Source organism: Monodelphis domestica, chromosome 4 (genome assembly GCF_027887165.1).
Source record: "Monodelphis domestica isolate mMonDom1 chromosome 4, mMonDom1.pri, whole genome shotgun sequence".
In the NCBI taxonomy this organism is placed as follows: Eukaryota; Metazoa; Chordata; class Mammalia; order Didelphimorphia; family Didelphidae; genus Monodelphis; species Monodelphis domestica.
In genome coordinates, this window is record NC_077230.1 from 262,755,022 (window position 1) to 262,766,486 (window position 11,465).

The 11,465-nt window shown below is 37.9% G+C and overlaps 1 protein-coding gene and 1 long non-coding RNA gene across 2 annotated transcripts in view; both read left to right on the top strand.

Annotated features, from left to right (window-relative positions):
* Positions 1-11,465, top strand: part of MAML2 (mastermind like transcriptional coactivator 2) — a 434,525-nt gene that overhangs the window by 84,399 nt on the left and 338,661 nt on the right. The gene's annotated exons all lie outside the window — the stretch shown is intronic.
* Positions 1-11,465, top strand: part of LOC103101718 (uncharacterized) — a 134,342-nt gene that overhangs the window by 82,372 nt on the left and 40,505 nt on the right. The gene's annotated exons all lie outside the window — the stretch shown is intronic.

Consider the following 11,465-nt stretch of genomic DNA (forward strand, 5'->3'; position numbering starts at 1 on the left):
GGCAACCACAAGCCAGAACTTGAAGGGACCTCAGAAACCATCTAGTTCAACCCTACCCATTTTATGGATAAGAACACTAAGATCCTGGGGAGCTATGACTTGCCTATGGTCACATAAGTATTTTCAAAGGTGGGACTTGAACCCAGGTCTTCTAAGTCCAGAGCCAATTCTTCAAACACTATACAATGCTGGCTTCCTATCTAGGACATCATGAACAAATAACAGTATTGTTGAGTTTCTCTTTTTTCTAGGACGCTTTTCAAAATAGGATCTGGGGACTCTTGAGGGTCCCCAGGACCCTTTCAGAGGTCCACCAGTTTGAAACTATTCATAATAATACTGATATGTTTTAATTTGTATATAGTAAATGTCAATAGATATAACCCACACAAACAAAAGCTCTTTGCCAGAGGGAGGGGTCCTCAATCAAATTTAAGAGTCTCAAAGTTTGAGAACCACTATGACAAAATCCAGATTCCTCTGTTTGGCACGTAAAGCCCTTCACCAACTAATGAACTAACTAATGACACATTACTCTCCCCTCGCCCAGTCAAACACACCTACTTGGCTATTCCCTGTCCATGATATCCATGTCCTTTCCTAATGCTCTTCTGGGGATCCTGTCTATACCTGGAATACTCCTTACTACATAAAATCCTTTCAAGATTCAATTCACTTACAAACTTTTTTTTGATACATTTCCCCATCCCATGTGGTTAGTGCTATCCCTTGTCCTTGAAATTACTTGGGATATTTGAGTGTCTGTCTGTCTGTCTATCTGTCTATCTATCAATCTATCTATATCTATCTTATCTATCTCTGCCTTTCAATCAAACAGTATATATGGATCTATCAACCTACTTATCAATCGATTTATTTTTCTCTATCAATCTATCTCCATCTATCTATCTCTATCAATCCATCAATCTATATCGATCTGTTTGTCTATCTATCTCCCTCTCTCTATTTACATCTATTTATCTATCTCTCTATCCATCTATTTATTTCTCTATATCCATCTATTATCTATCTATCTATCCATCCATCTATCTCTCTCTATTCATCTATCTATCTATCTCTATCCATCCATAACTACTCTCTCTCTCTCTCTCTCTCTCTCTCTATTTATCTATCTTATTTTCCTTTAAAACTCCTTAAGGGCAGGAACTGTTTCTCATTTCTGCAGTATCAGGAGTACAGTATCCACCATATATTTATATGTGTTTAATGAAGGCTTATAAAATTGACTTGTATTAGGCCCTGGGTATACAAATAGTCTTTGCCTTCAAGGATTTTCCATTTGGCTAAGAAGTAGAACATTTTTCAAAGTTTGAAAATATAACATGGTCTAAGTTTATGAAATGTGCCAGCAAATTTAAAAAACTTGACATTCAGCTCTGGCCTCAGAAACTTCCTAGCTGGATGACCCTGGACAAGTCACTTAACTCTCATTGCCTAGCCTTTACTGCTTTTCTGCTTTGGAGCTAATACTCAGTACTGATTCTAAAACAGAAGATAAGGAGTAGTTTTAAAAAAACAACTTGAAATTCAATTCTGATTTGAAATTCTTTGGCAGTCAACAAGTTTCTCATTGGATTATTCTACTCCTTGTATCTACAATTACTTTAAGAAGTGATCTCTTGTCCCTCAAGACTGTTGAATAGAAAGACACATCTGTAAGAGATTTATTATTATCAATAGGTTGCTCTGAAATTTCCAGATGCCCTCAACTTTTCCATTGTTTGATTAAAGATAGGAATAAATATATAGCAGCGTGCTGTGCTTAAGAACCACATTAATAATCTATAGCTACATAGTAGTTTCCATTTTTAACCACTTTCAGATTTTTCCAAACACTTCCACTTCTATCAATCAGAAACATGCTTTAGTATTCCATAGCCTAATTTTATGTGACTGTTTTTAAATTTCACAAGTTAGATGCGACAGGGTAATTCACAAAGGCCAGAGAGAGGAGGCCTTCAGAGTAGAAGGAGTAAGCTAAAAGGATGTGACTAATAAAAAAAGTTAATAACCCTAGAGTAACAGTAGATTGGAATGGAAAAAAGATGAGAATATAGGTACATGAAGAGTCATATGGGAAATTCTGGAGGAGAGAAATAAAGGCACATAAATATCCAACAAAAATCAGGAGTAAAAGAAAGCTTTGGGAAAGACATGGAAAATGATTTGGAATATAAAGAAAGAGGCTAAGGAAGAACTGCTCAAAGGCAGGCATGGTGTTTGTGACAGCCTCATGATTTCTATGGTAATGAACTATAACATGACCAGCACTAAATGGTGACATGTCTGCCTGAAACAGGCAAAAATGAGGTGAATGATTAGGTATATTCTCACTCATCTACTGTCATGATAAAAAAAAAAAAAGACAGGAAAATAAGTGCCCAGATCCATGGACCCAGAAAAGACATTGATTAAGTCGTAAGGTACAGTGTTATTCTTGCTCTGCTCTGGACATTTGCAGAATGCAGCACAACAGCTGTCCAAGTTTGAAGCTTAAATAGCTTAATTGTGAAGCATGTTAAAAGTTAAAGGGTCAGAGTCATGTTAAGTAAATGAAGCTGTTTTGGAGAAAACCCGTAATGCTGCATTCCAGGTTTCTAAAGGCACATTGCCATTTTTCGTGTTAAATCAGTTTAAGCCCAAATACCAGCATTTACTGACTTCCAGAGCTTCCTTGCATTTCTAGCCTTTGCCCAGCAGTATAACCAAATGCTAGTTATCTACGCCTGATTGGACTTTTCCCCCCTCAGAAAGAATTTGAATGTCTTTTTCATTTGTTTGTTTTTGGCTCCTGATCTGGTCCTTCATCTGATAAAAAGTCTGGACTCTGTCACAATTGTCATTGTACATTTTTAAAACATCTTTTAAGAGCCTGATACCCATGGCAAAGTGAATGACTTTTACATGATTCCTTAGAGCCTTTTGATGAAGCAGGAAGGGAAAAAAAATGAATCTGTGTGTATCGACCAAGAGACCCTGGGAGTTAAGTGAACCTTCTAAACCCCCTTTATTTTCTAAAATTTTATGCCACAGTACATTGCTCAGCATATAGTCAGTACTCATTATGCCAACAGCTTATAGGGCCAAAGTAGAGGGAAGGGCCTTATGGAGGAGAAAGAGAAAGGAGTCTTTTCATTTGGTTACAAGTGTTTCCACAAGATATGCCAGGTAGACTCAAAAGAAACTGGTTTACTTTGCTGTCTTTTGTGATTACATCTTTGAAAAAAAAAAAGCTATCCTCTGATCTTTCAACTCAATATAGCCACCATTTTGTTTCATCCTCCCTTTGCTACTCAATTTCTTCTGTTGGGATTAAAATTCTCTGGAAACTGTATATTAATTTATAATTATTTCATAGATAGTAAAAGTTGGGATTGGAAAGAAAGGAAGGAAGGAAGGAAGGAAGGAAGGAAGGAAGGAAGGAAGGAAGGAAGGAAGGAAGGAAGGAAGGAAGGAAGGAAGGAAGGAAGGAAGGAAGGAAGGAAGGCCATACCTCCCTAATCTGAGTTTGCTGCTCCCCCCCTCCCCTATGTCTCTGACATGAGAGCTGGCCCCAGAAAAAGTCTAAAGGGGCCATACACCAAAGCCCATGTGTGAGCTGCCCCACTAGCCAAGCCCCCAAGCACCAAGAAAGGAAAAAGCCAAGAAGACTTTGCCATTTCCTCAATTCCCTGTCTTATAATCCAAGTGACATCACTCCTTTGGGTCTCCCTAGTTGTATAGACTTGACCTCAGTCCAGGACAGAAGTCAGTCTTCCAGATGCCAGGAATCATGGGGGCATCCTCCCATAGGACACATGGACACCTAAACAAAGGGTGGGACTGTTTCAAAACTTTCCTTTCTAAAAGGAAAAAGGGAGGCAATTTATATTAAATTCATACATCATACATACAAAAAAAAACATTTTTTTAAAGGCATCAAAAAAAATTCTTCAATTTCTTCATCACCTGTTCTGGCCTTGGTGCTTTGCAATAAGGCTTTTATCCTTCTCAAAGGTTTCTGATCATTCTAATATCAAGTCTGATGGACCTTTTTTAATCCTTATGCTTTCTAAATACTTTGTGGCATATAACACTATTGACAACCCCCTACATATTTTCTTCTCCTTTCGTTTGTATGGCACCACACTCTTTGGTCATCCTTCTACCTCTCCAACATCTTGTTCTCTGAAACCTTCAAAGTTTCCTCATTCTCTTCCTATCCCTCAAAGTTCTGTAGCTAATTTCAGTCTCATTCTATGCTCTTTCTCTTCTTCGTCAATCCCATTCACTCCAAAAATTTCAAGTACCTTATGTGGGTAGCTCCCAAATCTATTTTTCTAACCCTAATCTCTCTCTCTTAAGCCTAGTTGCCTGTCCAACTGATTTCTGCCTGGAAACCTGGACATTCTACAGGTACCTCAGTTTTGCCACGTCCAAAACCCATATTTATTTTGGCCTTTACCATTTCTATCAGTGGCACCATCATTCACCAAGTTTCCCAAATTTAAAGCCTTCAAGTATCCTTTGACTTATCTGTCCTTTGTCTCTTATTGTCCTATTGATTTCTGCCCTTGCAGAGAGATCATTCAAGAAGCTTTTGTAATAGTCCAGGGAAAAGGTGATGAGAGCCTCATTATCTCATACTCTGATAGCTCAAAGACTATGTCTTTTTTAAAATTTGTGCCTTTTCCAGGACCTCACACAGTATCACTTAATAAATGTTTACTGCATCAAATTAAACTAAATTGAACTCATAAAAGAGCCAACCAAAATAACCATTTAAGGGATGGACATTGTAATTGATTCAGTAATCTATATAGAAGAAGTTCAAATCCTGCCTCTGACACTTGCTGTGTGACTATGGGCAGGTCAATTAACCTCTAATACTCAGTTTCTTCATCTAAAAGATGCAGATGAAAATTGCAGTTCTTTCATAGTTTCTTTTAAGACTCAAATAAAATAGCATATGTAAAGCATTTTGCAAACACTAAAATCCTATAAAATATTAGTTGTTATGACTATTATTTTTTTATATTTATTAGTTCCACTATGACTGTGTGACCTTGAACGAGTCACTTCTATATTGCTCTAAAATATGCCCCTCAAAGTAAGCTTGCCTGAAAGAGAGACAAAAGGCCTCTTGAATTATTCCAATGGTCAAATGGAATTTCATTTTGAGTGGCTCAGGTACCATGTTGGATGCCATTAAAACAGGTCTGATAAGCATATAAAAAATAACCATCTTTTTTTTATTTTTATTTGGTCATTTCCAAACATTATTCATTGGAAACAAAGATCATTTTCTTTTCTTCCCTTCCCCCCTCCCACCACCTCTCCCATAGCCCACACGCAATTCCACTGGGTATCACATGTGTTCTTGATTCAAACCCATTTCCATGTTGTTGGTATTTGCATTAGAGTGTTCATTTAGAGTCTCTCCTCAGTCATATCCCCTCCACCCCTGTAGTCAAGCAGTTGCTTTTCATCGGTGTTTTTACTCCCACAGTTTGTCCTCTGCTTGTGGATAGTATTTTTTAGATCCCTGCAGATTGTTCAGGGACACTGCATTGACCCTAATGGAGAAGTCCATCACCTTCTAAAAAATAACCATCTTTTGAAAGGCAGGAAAGAAATGTATGCCCAGGGCCTGACAAATGAGAAATAGTCCCTCTTTCAGAATTCCCATTCAAACCTTCCCAAAAGAATAGGCAGTCCTCGTGTCATGCTTGGGAACAGTTTGTTCTAGAAATTTAGCCCTGTAAACTCAACTTAGAATCCCCTGATTTACATATATGACTCTTGTAAACTGGCCACAGGAGGAATTTAATCCAGTCAATGAGTGGTAGGAGAGCTGGACAATGAGTGCATTCCTCCTGCTGCCCTATAGTGACACAAACACTGGATCTTCTGTCTTATCTTCAGGTGGTACAAGTTGGTTACTAGATCTCCTGGACTTTTAAGTAGAAGCCTGCAGTATGTCTGGCAGGCAATATGTAATTAAATTTTACTTGTCTAATTCAATTTCACTTTCTGGTTGCCTTGGGCAGCTGCCATAGAATATATTTGCCTAGTTGGAAACTTCTTCAATTTTATATGGAAATAGACTTGCTGTTTTTGTGTTGTCAGAATTAAGCATCTATAAGCATAGATTTCCTTTCTTTTGTTTATTTGTCATGGTCTTAATCTGAGGGAGAGAGAATTTTATGTAACCAAGACAATGTTTTCTATTGTTTCACTGAATGTTTGTTTACATTCATTCAATACTCACTCATCTTTATTTATCAACTTGTTATTGGCTTCACTGTTAGAGTACTACATGGTTCCCTTTGGAATCTCAGTGCTCTAAATTTAATTTAATTCGATTCAACAAACATTTGTTTAAGTGGTTTGTTTTTGTGTGTGTGTGAGCAGAGAGAAGATGTAGTACTGGGAAACATACGTATATAAGATAGCCCTTGCTCATAGGAAGCTTATGATTCAAGATTGGGTCAATAATAGTTATATGAAATAATATGTGATAAGTACATTTAAGAGTTGCAAAGCAAAATGCTCTGGCAGGCCATGGTGGGAAGAAATGGGGGAGAGACAATTTTATGTGCTAAGGGAGAAGAGCAGAGAGAGAAAAGCTGCCCAGTTTTAGTGACTTTTGACCTGGGATTTAAAGAAAGGGCTTCCACCTATGATTTCATTGGTTGAGGCAATGCCTCCTTTCAATAGAGATTGGCTCCTTCTCTAATTTACTTTTAGAGAATTATTACCTAGAGCACTCAGAGGTTAAATGACTTACCCAGGATCCCAAAGGCAGTAGGTATCAGAGGTGGTCAGTTCCCTATCCATGATTCCATGTTGCCAACCTTAAAGAAAAGGTGGGTCAAAATTTATCAAGCCACAGGGAAGGAAGACATTCTCAGAAAAAGGATGAACACAAAGACAAACAAATGTATAAGAAGGCACTATTGTTATATTTTCAAGAAAATTTTCCACTTGGCTTTTGCATATACAACTGGATTTTAAGACCAGTACATCCATTCCCCATCTGCTTACATGCTTTTTTCTTTTATTCCTTCCTTCCTTCCACTTAAGTTCTTTTCCTTCTCTTCCTTTTTGGGTACTCTCCTAAGTTCTTCCTTTTTTCCTACTCTAGTTGTCTTATATTTTCCCCTTTTCAAATTTGGGTCTTAGCCCTTCCTCACAATCCCAAAGCTCTTCAAATGTCCTTCTTCAGTAGTCTTTCTTCATTTCAACCTTTTTCAGTACTGATGGAGGGAATTTCCACCCCAGTTCCTTATTCTAAGGAAATCACAGGTCTGTACCCAAACAACTCTCCCCCCACCTCCTCCTCTCATGACTCATTATTTCAAATAATATCCCTTCAAACTAAATCTTACACAAGTAAAATCCTGGTATCACGTGGCAAGTATATGATCCAGATAATATTTTATCCCTAACATCCATTGTTTTGTTATGACATTTTTGTACCAGTATTGACTTTCACCAGGACTTTGGTCTTGTAGCTTTTTTTTTGGATTATACCCTTTTAATAAATCATAACAAGAAGATTGGAGCAATCATATTACATCAGACAAGGTCAGAATCATATCTTTGGAAAAATTAGTTTTCTTCATAGACCTAGTACTCTTTAATTTTATTAAAATATCATATGAACAGAAAAGTCATCCACTAAGTTGCTCAGCCACACAGCAAAGCTGGTTTTCTGGAAATCCAGAATCTCATTTTCAGTCTCAGAAGAGGAAACTTTAGTACAATCCATGTAGCATCTCCTCCAAGAGCCATATTGTAGCTTTTCACTTAAAGGATTCTACTGCTTGTGGACAATTATTCATAGGGAAAAATTTCTGTTGTTTTCCATCACATTCTTCCAACTGTCAACTCTCTCCCACCCCTCTCCCAGCACAAATGCCAGAGAGAGGCCTATACTTTTATGTTCATTTTCTTAAGCTGTTAAGCTTTGAATCAAGAATGCTGGATCTGGCAATCTACTTTGGTCCTTTGTAAGCTGTCTTTACTGTGTCCCGTATGGAAGTTTGCTAACACCATGTGTTTGGTGCTGAAAAGAGTAAATAGCACAGTTTGTTTATATAAGAATTTGAACTGCTTTGATTTTTTTTAAAGCTGATTTTATAACCTTGTTAGTGTTGAGTCTTTCACCATCTGTTAACTATTTTGAAGCCAAAGGGGCACACTACTGAGACCAACTCTCCCTTCAGAATGTAACATATTTACAGTTGATGGAAGGTACCATTAGCATCTTCAGTTCATCTTCCCAAACCTGCCAACATCTATTGCAGAGAGGAGATCTTCTTACTTATTAATAACAATAAGAACTGACACTTAAAACTTGTAAAGTGCTGTGTGTAGGCATGTATGTATGTTAAATACAGCCAGTTCTCACTTAATGTACATGAAAGGTCCTGCAGTTTTCCCCCTCCCTCCTCCCTCCCCCCCAAGCTGGAGCATTTCTAGTTCCTTGGAATCCAGCAGACAGAGCATCTTAAGTACTTGGAGCAGAGGACATCTGACAACACCTGCCCAGAGCCAGAGCCCTGAAGGTGCTGAGTCCTGCTGATTCCCCACCTGAGAGTCTAATCAGTATAATGAGAATTTATGTAAAGTGAGAACTGTCTCTACAAACATTATAAAATCTCGTTTGAGTCCCTTAACAATCTAGGGAGGCAGGTATTCTAACAGGTATTCTCTGCTTATCAGAGAAAGAAATTGAAGATCAAAGGAATAAATGACTTGCCCAAGATCATACAGACCCAATTAGAAAGTATTCGAGACATATTTGGTCCCTAGGTCTTCCTGACTCTGAGGCCAACACTCTATCCATTATACTAATAATCTTTGGAGGATGAGAAGCAATGGATTGTACCATCCCTTCAAAGCTTTCATCCTAGAAGTTGTGGGGGTGGGGTGGCTTAATGGCAGAGGAAAGAGAATTTGACCTCAGGTCTGTTAATTCTGTCTTTAGAAAGGCAATGTGGCATAAAAGACCACTCTTAGAATCACAAAGATCCAAACTCAAGTCTTGTTTCTGTGACATATTAGTTGTGTGACTATGAGCAATTCACTTCCCAGTGTGCCCAGGCAACTCTCTAAGACTGTGAACCACATGGATCAAGGGTATTTTCACACCAGGAATTCTTTACACAAGTAACATCCTAGTTACAGTCCTGTACACTCACCCTACTCCAATCCCTTAAAAAAATACTATGATTAACCATAGTTTGAACCTTGAGAAAGCTTTGTTTGAATGCAATCTCTTGAGTCTCAGTGAGGCTGGGCAGGTCATAAAGGATTCTAAGACTATTGTGAAGATGAAAAAAACAAATCCCAAATAAGTTAAAACAACTTGCAAAGGATGACTAATTGGGTCAAGAATAGAGCCTGGCTCCCCAGGAAACATCATTTTTGCATGGGTGGTACAAAACGAACAGGACCTGTTCATAATCACAAAAAAGCTTAAGTTCAGCCACGAAGCATATGAGTACACACTGTTGTTTTTTGTATCATAAGAATTATTTTTGTCTGAGTTTGTTCTCATTATGTGGAAATCAGAACTTCTGAGATACTGGGCTCCAGAGCAGAGGTTTAGACCATGTTTAGAATTAGAAGAACTAATTAGTTCAATGTCTAACTAATTCATCAATACCTGATAGAAAACAACTCCAATCTATAACAATTTATTGTGGTTGTGGTTTTTTGCTTATTGCCAGGATGTGTTTGACATAAACAGTATAATTAATCAATCTATAAGGTTTTATTATGTGCCAGGCACTCTGTTGTGTTTTCATTTTTTTTTTGTGGACATTCTGGAGAGTTTATTTAAGGAGTGTGAATCAAGTGGGTGTGACTAGGCTGGAAAGCTTCTTCTAGGAAGAAATGCCTTGCAGACTTAGTTAAGCACCAGGGACATAAAGACAAGAGTGAGGATCCCTGACTTCTGGGAGCTCACTTTTACTGGGCATAATCCCGGGATTTATCACCCTGGAAGACTGATGGAAATCCCGTCTCTGATGCTTGCTAGCTGGGTCTGTGTGACTTCGGACAAGTCACTTAACCTAGCCCATAAAAGCAAAGCAAGGAATCAAGGAGAAGGAAATAGGTCCTTGCCTTTATTCTTGACTGTAGATTACAAGAGAGTATGATTCCTATAAACCCTGTCACAGGAAGAGTCCTCTGCTTCCCTCTCACTTCCTGGCATCATATCAGGCTAAAGAGTGGCTGATGGGTGGAATGTGGGGAGGAAGGAAGAATTAGGCTCAGGATTATTTAGATATAACTCTGACCCCAGGAAAAGAAAGAGGCCTGAAACCAGTGTTTGTATAATAAGCAGGTGCAGAGGTGCCATTATGGACATTTGTTGCACCCCCCCCCAACCAAAGGACTAGAAACATCTGCATGAAAAGATGGGGAATGTTTTAAGAGGGAAGGACCCCCAAAGCAGTCCTCAGAAGATTTTCCTGAATTCTTATCTCAGCTCCACTATTTTGTAGCCCTATGGGCTTGGACAGGTTGCTAAATAGCTCATATTCAAGTCAATTTACATGGCAAGTCAAGAAGGCACTGTCACAGCATTCAGCTTCAGTTTCCTCATCTGTAAAATATGCAGAACAATGCCTGTCCTGTTTACCTAGCAGAATTGTTGTGGAGATCAGATGAGATATATGTAAGGTATTATTAGGATATACCATGTGAGGGTCTAATATCCCTTTTCTTCAAAATTCCTTGTCCAGATCTCAAAGTTACACTTGTTTTCTTTTTTTAAGGATCTTACTCAGACAGTATGTCCTCTATAGAATGCATATGAGTGAATAATTCCATATAAAGCATACATTTGGTAGAGCACATGAAGGTATCTTGATAAAAGGTAATTTAGAAATGGACAGTATATCACTGTCATGAAATCATGACTTGTTAAATGGTTTCCATTGTGCTGACTTTTTATAGGATATCTGGAGTCAGGAAGAACTGAGCTAAATTCAGCATTAAATATGTACCATGTTGTACAAAACCGTACAAATAAGTATTATTTGATCTATGGCAAACTGCTTAACCTTTATCTGCCTCAGTTTCCTCATCTATGAAGTGAAGATAATATTAGCACCTACCAGGGTTGCTGTGAGAATAAAATGAGATAACATTTGTAATGCAATGAGAAAATATTTGTAAAACACTTTGTAAACCTTAAAGCTATAAACTTTAAAGTTTGCAAAACTCATTTTACTTGCTGTAAGATCTGGCATATAAAGGGTGATAAACATATGGAAGAAATCACTAGGAAATACCCATGAAATAAAGTAGGCAAGAAGATCTTGATTTGTTTATGGAGCTGAGAATTGATGAGTAGCAAGGAAAGGCAGGAAGGTAGAATTAAAGTAAACCAAAAAAATATGGCATTTGTAGTCACTTGACCCTTTTCCATTAAACGTATTTTGTAG